General features: G+C 34.2%; 1 protein-coding gene across 17 annotated transcripts in view; it reads left to right on the plus strand.

Moving 5' to 3' along the window:
* HDAC9 (histone deacetylase 9) overlaps positions 1 to 13,900 on the plus strand; it is a 920,581-nt gene that overhangs the window by 234,827 nt on the left and 671,854 nt on the right. For 2 of the 17 annotated variants that reach the window (XM_072764489.1, XM_072764496.1), the window contains exon 2: positions 7,571 to 7,632. The exons of the other annotated variants lie outside the window; for them this stretch is intronic. The gene's annotated coding sequence lies outside the window, so the exon portion shown is untranslated. The remainder of the gene's footprint in view (positions 1 to 7,570; positions 7,633 to 13,900) is intronic. 17 annotated transcript variants of the gene reach the window in all.

The following is a 13,900-nucleotide window of genomic DNA, read 5'->3' on the forward strand; positions in this document are numbered from 1 at the left end:
CTATTTTATATTTCTATACCTCAAAAAAAAAAACACCAAGCAAAAAACTATTTCCCCACCATTCTCTCCCCCTTTTCTAAAAATACTTCCCTCTTCATTTGCTACCCCATAACACACGCCAAAATTTAGCCCATAGTGAATTTTTGTAGCCAACTTGGAACCCCAAAATAGAAACTGCTGACAGTTCCTTAAATACAGTAACACTGGCAGGTGCCTTGGTAATAAATTCACAAGCTTAGAATCCACAAAACAATAAAGTTATGCAAATTGGAGCATGTAGGAAGAATAATCTGAAACAAATGGCAAAGCAGTAAGTTTAGCACTGGGGCATTCTGGTTTTACTCACATAAAACAAATAATCCTGAGGAGAATCATAAGGAAATTTAAGATCAAGGAGGAAGAGACACAGACATAATAAGTAAATGAGGATGGTTTGAGCTGACCAATTAACAATTGATTTACCTATCACCACAACCATAGGGGAGATGAGAAACTGATCATATGGTTTTGCATTTCAGGTATAAATAACAAAAGGCCAATAGCAAAAAGAGAGCTATTCTGATTGTAGTTATCAGAGTTGCACGGTTTTAATTGTTCCTTCAGCAACATTCCCATAAGTCATATTCAGATTAGTTGTTTAATTTTAGTTGAACAATCAAGCATGCAATACATTTTGAATTCCGTTTATTTTAAATATCCCCACTTAATTACCTTTTACTTTTGTTATTAATCCCTGATATTATTGGGGATTATATATTAATAGAAAGTTGTTTTTTTAATATAAAGAAGAGGCAATATGTTCAGTTAGCTTATTTTTAGGAAATGCATATTTTCAATTAAAACTTAAAATAGCTCTAACAACCACAGACGAAAATGGAACTGAGGCATATAGCACCACCTTTTGTTAGGTGTGTGGTAAAATGTAACTTTTGAACCTATGCTATGGCTTGCAGACTGTAGCAGAAATGTTTAGCGTTTTCCTTTTTTTTTTTTTTATCACCTTTAAGTAATTCTCAAAGAAGTTACAAAATGTCTGTTGTGTGCACAGGAAAAACATAGTAGAATAATGACTATTTTAAATTAATAATTTAGTCATCCAGAACATGAGAAACACCTAACTCTGGGAATTGAACAGGGGGTAGTGGGGAGGTTGGGGTGACTGAGTGATGGGCACTGAGGGGGGCATTTGATGGGATGAGCACTGGGTGTTATGCTGTATGTTGGCAAATCGAACTCCAATAAAAAAATATACAAAAATAATTAAGTCATCTTATTTGAGGTGAAAATACAGTGGATGACTATATGTTTGTTGTATGTGGGAGCTGTAACTACCCTTTTCATACTGTCACCTATTACCTAGTGCTGTTTTCTGGCTCTGGATACATTCTGAATATTACTGAAATAAAGGACAATATCGTTTACAAACTTAGGTTTTACAAAAATTGAGTTTAAAGACATGGTAGGGACCATCTGTGCAAAGCCTCTCAGGAAGAGGAGGTCTAGAGAAATATGTAGAGTCACAGAACTAAGTCACAGATGCTCAGGTCACAGAACCAGGACTGGAACCCACACACTCAACTTCTGTCAGGCTCAGTATACCTTCCATGACCACATTTGCCAGACATTTGAAAGTTTAGGCATGTTCAAAAATAGTGCGTTATTTTCTTTGGAGTTGTAATTAAAATTCTTTCTAGGGAGAGGAGTGGGAACTTGACACAGATATGAAATAATTTTTCAGATTATTTTCTCACTTAAACATTTCAAACTAATGACTAAAATGTTCTGGTGGAGACAAGATTGACCAGTAAATATAACATGATCTGTGTAACCAGAGTTCCCCTGAGAGGCTTCCTCATCTCATCTCAAAGATGATTTTTTATTTTTTCACAAGTCTACAATTTGTAGCTGTGTTTGTATGTCTCTGTATGTGTATTCTCTAAAAATCCTCTTCCTCATCCCTTAGACTTGATTTTCACTTCTCTTCTAGCATATAATTGTTCTAATTAGATTCATGAGAAATACATAAAATTTGTGAATATCCACAATTGGGCCAATAAAAGAAAAGAGCACATTGGAAGGGAACTATGGCAGAAGAACCCTCCAAAAACTGGTTCTTCCCTGGCTACTCTGTCCTAGATGTGAGATGGTGGGCAAGTCATTAGGCCTCTGTACATTTCCATTAATTCATTTGTAAAATATTTTTCTTAAAATTCAAGATAGTGGTTATTCAAGTGATTGAAAACACCACTTCTCATTTTGGCCTGTCTATTGTGTTGAAACTTGAAGTTATTCCTTTTCCTATACAATAGACCATGAGCTAATAATTTTGTTAGGGACAAAGAAATCAACAATTACCTTTTTAAAAAAGATTATTTATTTATTCATGAGAGACACACAGAGAGAGGCAGAGACATAGGCATAGGAAAGAGCAGGCTCCATGCATGCAGCCCAATGCAGGACTCAATTCCGGGTCTCTAGGATCACGCCCTGGGCCGGAGGCAGGTGCTAAACCTCTGAGCCACCCAGGATCCCAATCAACAATTCCCAAGTTATAAAACACTGAAAAAAGGCTTTATTTCAGAAGTTAGAAGACCCTTTGATAAAACATCTATTATGAAAAGATAAACTCCCATAACTTACATAATACTTATATAAAGTATATGAGAATGAGAGGTCTTTTTATCATGCCAAGTTTAGTGTCTTGTATTGTTAGAGATTAAGCTGTGTGCCAAAAGGTACTAGGTAAACCATATTCTCTGATTACAATATAATAGAACCAGAAATTATTAACAAAAAGCTATAATGCAAAATAAACAATTACTTGGAAGAAATTAGCCGTTCAAAACTATTGGGTCAGAGGCAATTAAAACTGCAATTATGAGTCATTTAGAAAATAAGAACACTTTTCAAGGGGAAAAAAAAAATCTCCTGAAGTGCAGCAAAGCCATATTAATAGGCAAATATATGGTGGCAAAATATTTCACTTTAAACTACAAAAAAAAAAAACATAGAATATTTCTTAAAATATAAAATTTAGGGATCCCTGGGTGGCGCAGCGGTTTAGCCCCTGCCTTTGGCCCAGGGCGCGATCCTGGAGACCCGGGATCGAATCCCACGTCGGGCTCCCGGTGCATGGAGCCTGCTTCTCCCTCTGCCTATGTCTCTGCCTCTCTCTCTCTCCCTCCGTGACTATCATAAATAAATAAAAAAAAATTAAAAAATATAAAATTTAAACATAACAATACCAAGGGGAATTGGATAAGATAAAAAACAAAATTAAAGAAACCGTGAAAGGTGGTGCTTGTATATCCAAGAGTTGGTTCTTAAAAATAGTAATTTAAAAATCTTTGGAAATATAACTAGGAACAGGTATAGAGCAAAGTTATTTTAAAAATGAATAAAGAGGGGTGCCTGGGTGGATTAGTCAGTTAACTGTCTGCCTTCAGCTGACGTCATAATCCCAGGGTCCTGGGATCCAGTCTAGCATTGGGTTCCCTGCTCAGCAGGGAGTCTGCTTCTCCCTCTCCCCCTTCCCCCTGCTAGTACTCTCTCTACTCTATCTCAAATAAATAAATAAATCCATCTTGTTTAAAAAGTTTAAATGAAATACAAATTTTAATAAAAATAGAGCTTATAACCTGATTCTTTATGAAACTTGGTAGTAGGTAAAATTTTAGTGGGTGACTACTTATAATTTTGGAGTAAAAATCTTCAAGCTCTCCAAATGTTTGTAGTGGTAAGCTTTCAAATTTTTAAGGAGCAAATTTTTATTTGCCTAAACAGAAATTGATAGAAGGTATCCCAATTAATATTTTTGAAGGTCACATAATCCTGAATCTAAAACTTAGCAGAGAATACCACAAAAATATATATATACACCAATCCCTAATATGAATATATAGGCAAAAAGTCTAGGTAAAATACAACAAATTAAATTTAGAACTATATTCAAAGAATAATTCAGCTCAGCCAGGACGTGACTTACTGTCAGGAATCCATTAATAATTAATTACAGAAATATATCAAAAGAAAAAAATCTCACTGAAGATGGATAAGAAGCATGACAAAAGTCAATTTCTATTCCTAGGGGAAAATATTAATAAACTAGACATAAAATAACCTTCACTGTATAAGAAAATGTACTTCAGTGAGCATCAGAGAGTGAAATGCCAGAGGCATTCTTGCCAAAATTAGGGCATTTTTATATTTGATGATATATTAAAGGTTATTGGTGGTGATTACTTTTTCAAAATATCAGTTTTTTCAACTATATTAGTGAATACATGTATTTATCTCTATTACTTCCAGAAACTCCATTAAAGTTACAATAAACATTTTTTTTTTAAAGATTTTATTTATTCATGAGAGACACACAGAGAGAGAGAGAGGCAAAGACCTAGGCAGAGGGAGAAGCAGGCTCCATGCAGGGAGCCTGATGTGGGACTCGATCCTGGGTCTCCAGGATCAGGCCCTGGGCTGAAGGCAGCGCTAAACTGCTGAGCCACCCAGGCTGCCCACAATAAACATTTTTAAAAGTATAAATCATAGGAGAGAGGCAATAGGAGAAGAGATAGAGAAGAGTGTACCAACATACTTCTGGAACATGGGAAGAGGGCTAACTTTGGACCATGGAAGAAACTCAAACTCAGTGTCTACGGGGAGAGTAACATTGATAAGCAAAGCAAGTTATTTTGTTCCCCTAAACTCAAAAGGATCCAAGGATTACAGGTGGAGATGAGGCTAACAACTGTATATGATGGTTGGTTGAAAGTTTATTTAAGTAGCAATCAGGTCACTGGATCATTTCTCTCCCTTCTTTGCCCTACTACCCTACACTATTAGGAGACTACCCTTCTTGCCCAATAGGGTTAAGAAGTTGACTATTTGAAGAAATTAATCCATGGACTTTTGAGACTTTGGGACACCTGGGATATGGGAAGTTGGGGATGAGGAATTGGATTGGTAAATAGGGGATTAAGTGAAAGTCTATGTACTGACTGTAAGAATTGTCAACCTACTTCCCACTTGCTGGCCCGAATGCCTGATATTTCAGAAAAACTTTGAAATTTAAAGAGAGAAATTAAGCTTCCTAAACAGGAGAAAGAGAGAAAGAAAGAGAGCAAGAAAACAAAAGAAAAAAAAAAAAAGAAAGAAAGACTCAGAAGAAACACCTTTAATGCAGGGAACAGAAGAAAATTTAGAATAATTTAACAATAGTCTCAGAGAAAAGCAATATATTCCATCAACTAAACAAGAGAAGGATACAGTTTTTGTTCTACCATAGATCCTTTATTTTATTTTATTTTATTATTTTATTTTGCCTTAGACTCAGTTTCTCCTCCTATTTTTTTTCTTGGACTCTGTTCATTTTCACTCTTTACATTTTTTAGCCCTGTACAGTCTTTATGCCACCAAGATTCTAGTTGTCTTCTGCTGGCAGGACTGACACTGAGAGATCCCATTTCCTGGTTCATCCTGGATTGCTCAGGAATGTGTTCCAAGGCCAGAGCAGGCCCATGACATTATTAATAAAGATGGATTTGCTGCTAAGCCTGGTCCAGTGCAGAAGACTGGGCTGTTTTTAATTCCTTAGGCTCCAAGATTCTACTAGGGACTAGAGGAGGATAAGAGTGAGAATGAGACATGTCAATGTTACAAATGTAGGAAGAATATTGTGGAAAACACTAACAGGGAATGTAGACGCATCCTCAGGTAAGGGGTGGGGATAAATGCTAAGCTGCTGGTCTAAGAATGCTTAGGATGGCCTGACAGAAGAAGGTAAAGGAGAAAAGGGCAGGACTCTGAGCCATGCTGTATGTAGGATGATTCCAGATCATTACTTTCCCCCTCTATCAGCAGAAGAAGTGCGTGGGGAAGGGTTCATGCCAGATGTGGTGGGTAGGGAGTTTTATGTTTGGGAGGCCAATCCAAATGTCAGGGACAAGTGTCAGTTGGTTGTTAAACAGTATAATTCAAGAAGCTTTTCAGCCACATAAACATTTTGTGGCTTGCAATTTTTTCACTTTTTTATTTTATTGTTCATATGAATTAAATAAATTTTATAATTAGAAAAATCTGTGTTTCAAAACAACCGTCTGTTTAGGGAAAATCAGGGATTCACCTTCTCTAGTCAGCATGGCTGGGATCAGATTTTCACTCAATTGATTGCTAGCTATAGGACCTTGGACAAATATTTTAATCTCCTGCATTTCAGTTTCCCCCTGAACAATGGGAATAATAATAGCACATAGCACATATTGTATCAGGGTCAAATAACTATAATTTTTATTCACATTTTCGTATAGCCTCATTTTGGCTTCTCCATGAGATATTTATTTAATTCTGGTTATCCACTTATTGTATCTTACCCCCCCCTTTTTTTTACTTCTCATGTTTTCTTTTCTTTACTTTTTTTAAAGATTTATTTGTTTGTTTGTTTGTTTATTTATTTATTTATTTATTTATTTATTTATTTATTTATTTATGAGAGACACAGAGGGAGAGGCAGAGTCATAGGTAGAGGAAGAAGCAGGTTCCCCGTGGGGAGCTCAATGCAGGACTCAATCCTAGAACCTCAGGATTATTCCCTGAGCCAAAGGCAGATGCTCAACCACTGAGCCACCCAGGCATCCCATTTCTCATGTTTTCACGTTCAAACACTGATGCAAATGTAGCCACATATTTAAGTACAGCTCAGCAAACAAGGGGCTTGTGCAGTGAATTCTGTAAACAGAAGCTTGTTAACATAACAATATCTAAGAACATAAATAGAATTTTCACTTTAACCTAGGCAATTTTCATTATGAATATATGTGGCATTCTTGTCTCTATACCTTAAAGTATAAAACTGGTAGAAATTTGGTTGCAATGCTAGCCATTTGAGAGAGAGTTAATTATAATTGCTAGTTTAGTTTCATGTTAAATAGTTCTAAAATGTCACTCTTCAAGTTGAGATGGGTATCAATATACATGGTAGGGGTGATGATGAGTGAATTTTGAGATGTTATCATGTTAATTTCATGTTTCATAAGCAGGCAAACTATTCCTGCTTATTTATTCCTCATGTGTTTTCTTTTGAGGAAGCCAACTGAACATTAAGTTCTTGTTGATGTATTTCTTTAAAAAGTAGTGGTGCCATACCACGTACTGTCATTATTTAAAAACTGTGACATTCTGACAGTGTGTCAGAGAAAGTGGTGGCTCTATGAAATTTACATTCCTAAGTTTGTAACTTAAACTAATTTTGTCAGGGAATATTTTATAATTACCAAATTAAAGAACTGTATGATTAAAGTAAAATGAGCTCTGCATGTGCCTAGAAACATAATCTCTTAATGCCTTTGTTGGTTTTTCTCCAATGACATTATTTTGTAACGTATATAATTTATTGCAGAAATAGTAACAGAGTAAGGTTGTTTTCCAGCGATTGTAATCATTTGGAGAAACCCATGAACAACTTAGTATGTTGAATTATTTTCACATTCAATTTAGTGATTTTTAAAAGAGGAACAGCAAATCAACCAACTTCAAATGCCCCACTCCTTCTCATACTTCTGTATTTTATTTATAGAAGAGGAAACCTTTCTTCATTTCTTCCTGTCAGCTGTGCAGAGGCAGTTCTACTGAAATTGGGTAAAAGAATATCCAAAATACTTTTTCGCACTTTGAGTTCATCTCTGTTAAATAAAAGGATTGAGATGATTATTTTTCTAGTTAAGTTGATACGTAGTTTAAAAAGCAGGTTATTTTTAACAGTTCTGTATAAAGCTTTAAAACATGCTTTCTCAGTAAGAGGAATTTATTATTACAGATGAATTTTGTGGAACTGTAATTAATATTACTTATATTTTGGATTCTAATGTTAGAATAATGGGAATTCTTAGTTCCTTGATCTGTAATTTTTCTCACACAGGCCACTTGCCCACTCTTTAGCCAATCTGGTCATTTTGTAAAACTGTAAGACTTGAGCAGTGTGTTATGTTCCACAGTAGACTTGATTACTACTGGAGAAAGCTTAGTAGCCATATTGGTTATATTTGAAGGAGCCTGTTTAGGAAATTGGACATGTGCCACTGTATTCAAGAAAGATAGTGCATATTTATGGAACCATTGCTCTTTCTGAAACTTGAAGGCGTTGGAAGAATAGCATCTATGTCTGTTAAGAAATTATATAGCTGTGAATTATGGATAAATTACTTAACGTCTCTGGGCCTCAGTTTTCTCTTCTGTAAAATAAAGGTACTGCTTACATTTTCCAGTGACCTCACAGAATTTTTCAAATGAGATCATGATACAATTAATCTGAAAATGCTTTGAATCATGTAAAGCACTATGCAAGTATAAGGGATTATTATTTTTTCATTATTGTTTTGTAATCTAGAATTCCAGTAGAGATAAGTACCTTTATTTTATTTAAACAAGAAGGGAAGTAGACAATTATTGTATTTAAGGTAGTTCAGGCCTAAGAAAATAGAAACAATGTGCATAAGCCTCTGATGTAACAAAGTATGTATGTAAAATCAGTTGGATATGCAATAGCAACTTACTATGTTGGCAAGTTGAAGTGTGTGGTAGAGTGCCATTATTAGTCTTAGAGGGATCTGAACAGAGTAAAACGAATGATGATGATGTTACAGTGGTAATGACAACAATTACAAAGATATAAGCTGTACTGAAGCTAGGGGTTGTCTCTTTTTTCCCTAATGTTTTCTGAGCCAAGAATTAGGCTCTAGTGCATAGATACTTAATAAATCTTTGATGATATGAACAGCACTTATGTTAGATGCATTCAGAATTTGCACCTGTTTCCACATAGCTCATCAAGAATTGGTTTAGTACTTTTCTGGTTCTCTTGAGATGATTATGTGGTTTTGTCATTTATTACTATGGTGCCTTTCATTAATTGCTTTTCAGAGAGTAAACCATTCTTGCATTACTGTGATAAATCCCACTTGGTCAAATTATAAAAATAGTTTTTATGAAGTATTGATGGATTCTTTTTGAGGAATATTGGTCTGTAATTTTCTTTTCTTCTAATATGTTTGTCGATTTTGGCATCAGGGTCATACTAGCTCATATTGGGACAAAGCTGGGAAACTCAATTTTCTGGAAGAGTATGTGGAGAGTTGGCATTCTTTTTTTCCTAAATATTTGATAGAATTCAATAGTGAACTTCACCTGAGCCTGTAGTTATTTTGTTTTGTTTGGAGGAATATGTTTAATTTTCTAATGCAAATTCTTTAATAGATAAAATATTACTCATATTACTCATTTCTTCTTGAATTGGGTGGTTTGTATTTTTTAAGAGATTTGCCCACTTCAAATGGGCAGGCATAAAGTTGCTGGTAATACTCTCTTTTTTTAAATATTTTTTTAAATTTATTTTTATTTATTTATGATAGTCACAGAGAGAGAGAGAGAGGCAGAGACACAGGCAGAGGGAGAAGCAGGCTCCATGCACCGGGAGCCCGATGTGGGATTCGATCCCGGGTCTCCAGGATCGCGCCCTGGGCCAAAGGCAGGCGCCAAACCGCTGCGCCACCCAGGGATCCCCTGGTAATACTCTCTTATTACCCTTTGGCTATCTGTAGACTCTAGTGATGTCACAGATTTCATTCCTGATTATTAGTAATCAATATCTTTTCTCTTTTTTTCATCATCAGTAACTGGAAGTTTATCAGTATTATAAATCTTAAATAATCAGCTTTTGGTTCATCAATAGTCTGAATTATTCTACTATTTTCTGTTCCTTTGGTTTCCATTCTAATCTTCATTATTACCTTTCTTCTACTTGCTTTGAGTTTGATTTGTTCCTCTTTTTCTAGTTTCTTAATGTGGACGCTGAGGTAATTGATGTGAAACCTTTCTGCTTTCAGTTAAATGTATTTTCTCTTAAATATTACTAATACTGCCTTAGCTACATTCCACAGATGTTGATATGTTCTCATTTTCATTTGGTTTAGAATAGCTTCTTTTTTTAAAAAGTGTATATACCATGATGATTTCATATACATATACATTGAGGAAATTCCTCCTGTTGATGTAATTAATTAATGCATCTCTCACCTCACATATTTACCATTTTTTTCCTGAAAACATTTGAGTTTTATTCTCAGCAAATTTCAATATTATGACATAGTGTTATCAACTGTAGTCAACATGTTATACATTAGGTCCTCAGACCTTATTCATCTTACAACAATATCTCAAAACTAAAAGTTACTACTCTTTTATTTCCCTTTCCTTATCCTCCTCCTAGACCTCAATCCCAGGGAACTATTATGGGTTTGTCTTTCTTTCCTCCACGTGGAAGTAATACCACGTAGTGTTTGTCTTTTTCTGATTTATTTCACTTAGCCTAATGCCCTTCAGGTTCATTTGCCAAATCATAGATAGTTCTATTTTTAATTTCTTGAGGAACCTCTATACTGTTTTCCTTAGAGACTCTACCAGTTTACATTCCCATCAACATAGTACAGTGTTGTCCTTTCTCCACCCACTCACCAGCGTTTGTTATCCCTTGTCTTTTTTATCATAACCATTCTAACAGATGTGAGGTGATATCTCAGGGTGGTTTGCATTTCCCTAATAATTAGTGATGTGGAACACTTTTTCATGAACCTGTTGCATTTGGTTTGCATTTCCCTAATAATTAGTGATGTGGAACACTTTTTCATGAACCTGTTGACCATTTGTATATCTTCTTCAGAAAAATGTCTCTTCAGGCTATTTGTCCATTTAAAAGTTGGGTTCTTTGTACTTTTGCTGTTGAGTTGTAGGAGTTCCTTATATATTTTGGATGTTAACTCCTTATCAGATATGTTATTTTGCAAGTATTTTCTCAGATTCCATAAAAAGGTTGCCTTTTTATTTTGTTAGTGGTTTTCTTTGCTGAGCAGAGCTATTTAATTTGGTGAAGTCACACTTGTTTATTTTAGTTTATATTATCTTTGCTTTTGATGTCACAGAATACTTTCTAATTTCCCTTTTGATTTATTATTTGCCCTGTGGATCATTCATAAATGCTTTATTTTCCAAATATTTGAATATTTTCCCAGATATCTTTCTGTTAGTCATTTCTAATTTATTACATTTGAGTCAGAATATAACTTGAATAAATTGAATCCTTTTAAATATACTGAGATTTGTCCTGTGACACAAAATGTGGTACCACATTCATAAGCAAATGTTTCATATATACTCAAAGAAAATGTGTATTCTACACATAAATGTTTAGTTTTCTTTAAATATCAATAAAATCAAGTTTGTTGATAGTGCTATTCAGATCTTGTATATATATATATTTTTAAAATTTTTTTATTATTATTTATTTATGATAGTGAGAGAGAGAGAGAGAGAGAGAGAGGCAGAGACACAGGCAGAGGGAGAAGCAGGCCCCATGCACCAGGAGCCTGATGTGGGATTCGATCCCGGGTCTCCAGGATCGCGCCCTGGGCCAAAGGCAGGCGCCAAACCGCTGTGCCACCCAGGGATCCCAGATCTTGTATATTTTTAATGATTTTTCTATTTATCAATTATTGAGGGAAGAGCATTGAAATCTCCTATTATAATTGTGGATTTGTCTATTTCTTCTTAAAATTCTATTAGCTTTTTTTTCTCTATTTAGAAGCTCTAATATTAGGTACATAAATATTTAGGATTAATATATGCTATTGATGAATTCATTTCACTATCATGAAATGACAGCTTTTATCTTTAGTAGTAGTTTTTGCTCTGAAATCTGCTTTTGACACAACTATCTTTTGATTAATGTTAGTATATATTTTCCAATCCTTTTACTTTTAGCCTATTTGTGTCATATTTATAATAAGTATCTTGTACGCAACATATAGTTGAACTTTGATTTGGTATTCAATCTGGTAAGATTTCCTTTTTAATCAGAGTGTTTGACAGTTTACATTTAGTGTGATTATTGATATGGTTAGGTGTAAATATATCACCTTGCTATTTATTTGCTTTTTTTTCTATCTCTTCTTTATTTCTTTTCTTTAGTACCTTATTTTTGAATAATTGAATTTTTAAAATGACTCCATTTTTTCTCATCTGTAGTTTGTCGTCTACAACTCTGTTATTTAGCTCTACTTTATGGTTTGTAATATGCATCTTTAATTTATCATAGGCTATGTTCATATAATATTCTACCATTCCATGTATAGTATGAGAACTTTATCAAAAGTATACTTGTGTTTACCTCTTCCTACCATTATATTATTGTCCTAGATTATAGTTGCACATTAGTTATAAGCCCTGTACTGCATTGTTATGAGTTTTGTTTAAACATTAGATTATTTTTTAAATAAATTTAAATAATAAGAAAAATTTCTATTTTTCCATGTAATGCTTTTCACTCCTTTGTGTAAATCATCAGATTTTTTCATCTGATATAATTTTCCTTATATGGGAAGGACTTTAACATTTCTTGAAGTACAGATGTGCTGGTGATGACTTCTTTCAGTGTTTTATGTCTGAAGTCTTTATTTTACTTTCAATATTGAAATATGTTTTGGCTGGATATAGAATTCCATGTTGATATTATTTTTCTATCAGTACTTTAAAGATGTTGCTCCATTATCTTCTTGGTTACAGTGTTTCTAGCATGAAGTATGCTGTCATAATTCTTACCTTTGTTCCTCTGTACTTTAATTGAGTCTTCTCCCCATCTTCCCATTTCTTGTACTACTTAGCTTATTTTTAAGATTTTTTTCCTTTTATTATATTTTGTGAAAATTTGATTATAATATTCTTTGGAGTAGTTTTATTCATGATTTTTCTATTCTGTGTTCATTGAACTTATTGGATCTGCGAGGTTATGTTTTCTATCAAATATGGACATTTTGGGGGGCATTTTTTCTTCAAATATCATCCATCCTTTGGGTGTTTCAAATACATGTACTTTAGCCATGTGAAATGATCCACATCTTGATGAGTCTGTTATTTTTTAAAAAGTCTCTTTTTTTTATGTGTTTCATTTTGGTAGATTCTACTACAACATCTGCAAGTCTGCTCATACTTTTTTTCTGAAATGTGTAATCAGCTGTTAGTCCCATCCAGTGTATTGTTCATCTGACACATTGTAGTTTCCATTTCTAGAACTTTCATTTTTTTAACATCTTTTGTGTCATTACTTAATTTTTTGAACAGATGGGATACCATTTCATAACTGTCTTAATATGGTGCTTTTTTTTTCTCGTTAAAGCATCTATTAGTTTTGAGTCTGTTTTGGTTGACTTTTCTCCTTAGTTGGGGTCATATTTTTGTTATATGCCAAACATTGTATGTTTTACCTTCTTGAATGCTGAATATTTTTTGTATTCTTCTAAGTATTCTTGAACTTCATTCAAGGACACAGTTATTTAAAATGGTTTTATCCTTTTGGTTCCAATTAGACATGACTGGAGTAGTGCTGTCTATGGCTTATTGTTTCTCACTATTGTGGGAAGCCCCTTCAGTTTACTATATTCAATTCCCCTTTATTCATGAGACTTTCCTCTCTAGTTGGTAAAAATAAGCACTGTTTCTAGCCCTTTGTGACAGTTGGGTACTCTTTCTTCTAATCTTTTGTAGTGGTTTCCTTACACATATGTACTGAAATTACTGATTATTTAAGAGAAGTCTTTCTTTATAGCTCTGGAATTCGTTCTGTTGCTTGGTGCTACACTCTTATCTCTAGTACTCTCTCCTGTGAATACTTTGCTGTGTTCAGACTTTCAGCTTATTCTCTGAACCTGAGGGAGTCTGCTGAGTTCTTTCTGGTTTTCCACTCACTGTTACCATTACCAAAAACCCTTTCAAGACATGAAGCTGTGCAGTCTTTTGACCTACTTTGTATATTTTGCATCTCTAAGGGATCACTATGCTTTGTTGTGTTGTATTCTAGTGT

This window comes from Vulpes vulpes, chromosome 7, assembly GCF_048418805.1.
Source record: "Vulpes vulpes isolate BD-2025 chromosome 7, VulVul3, whole genome shotgun sequence".
In the NCBI taxonomy this organism is placed as follows: domain Eukaryota; kingdom Metazoa; phylum Chordata; class Mammalia; order Carnivora; family Canidae; genus Vulpes; species Vulpes vulpes.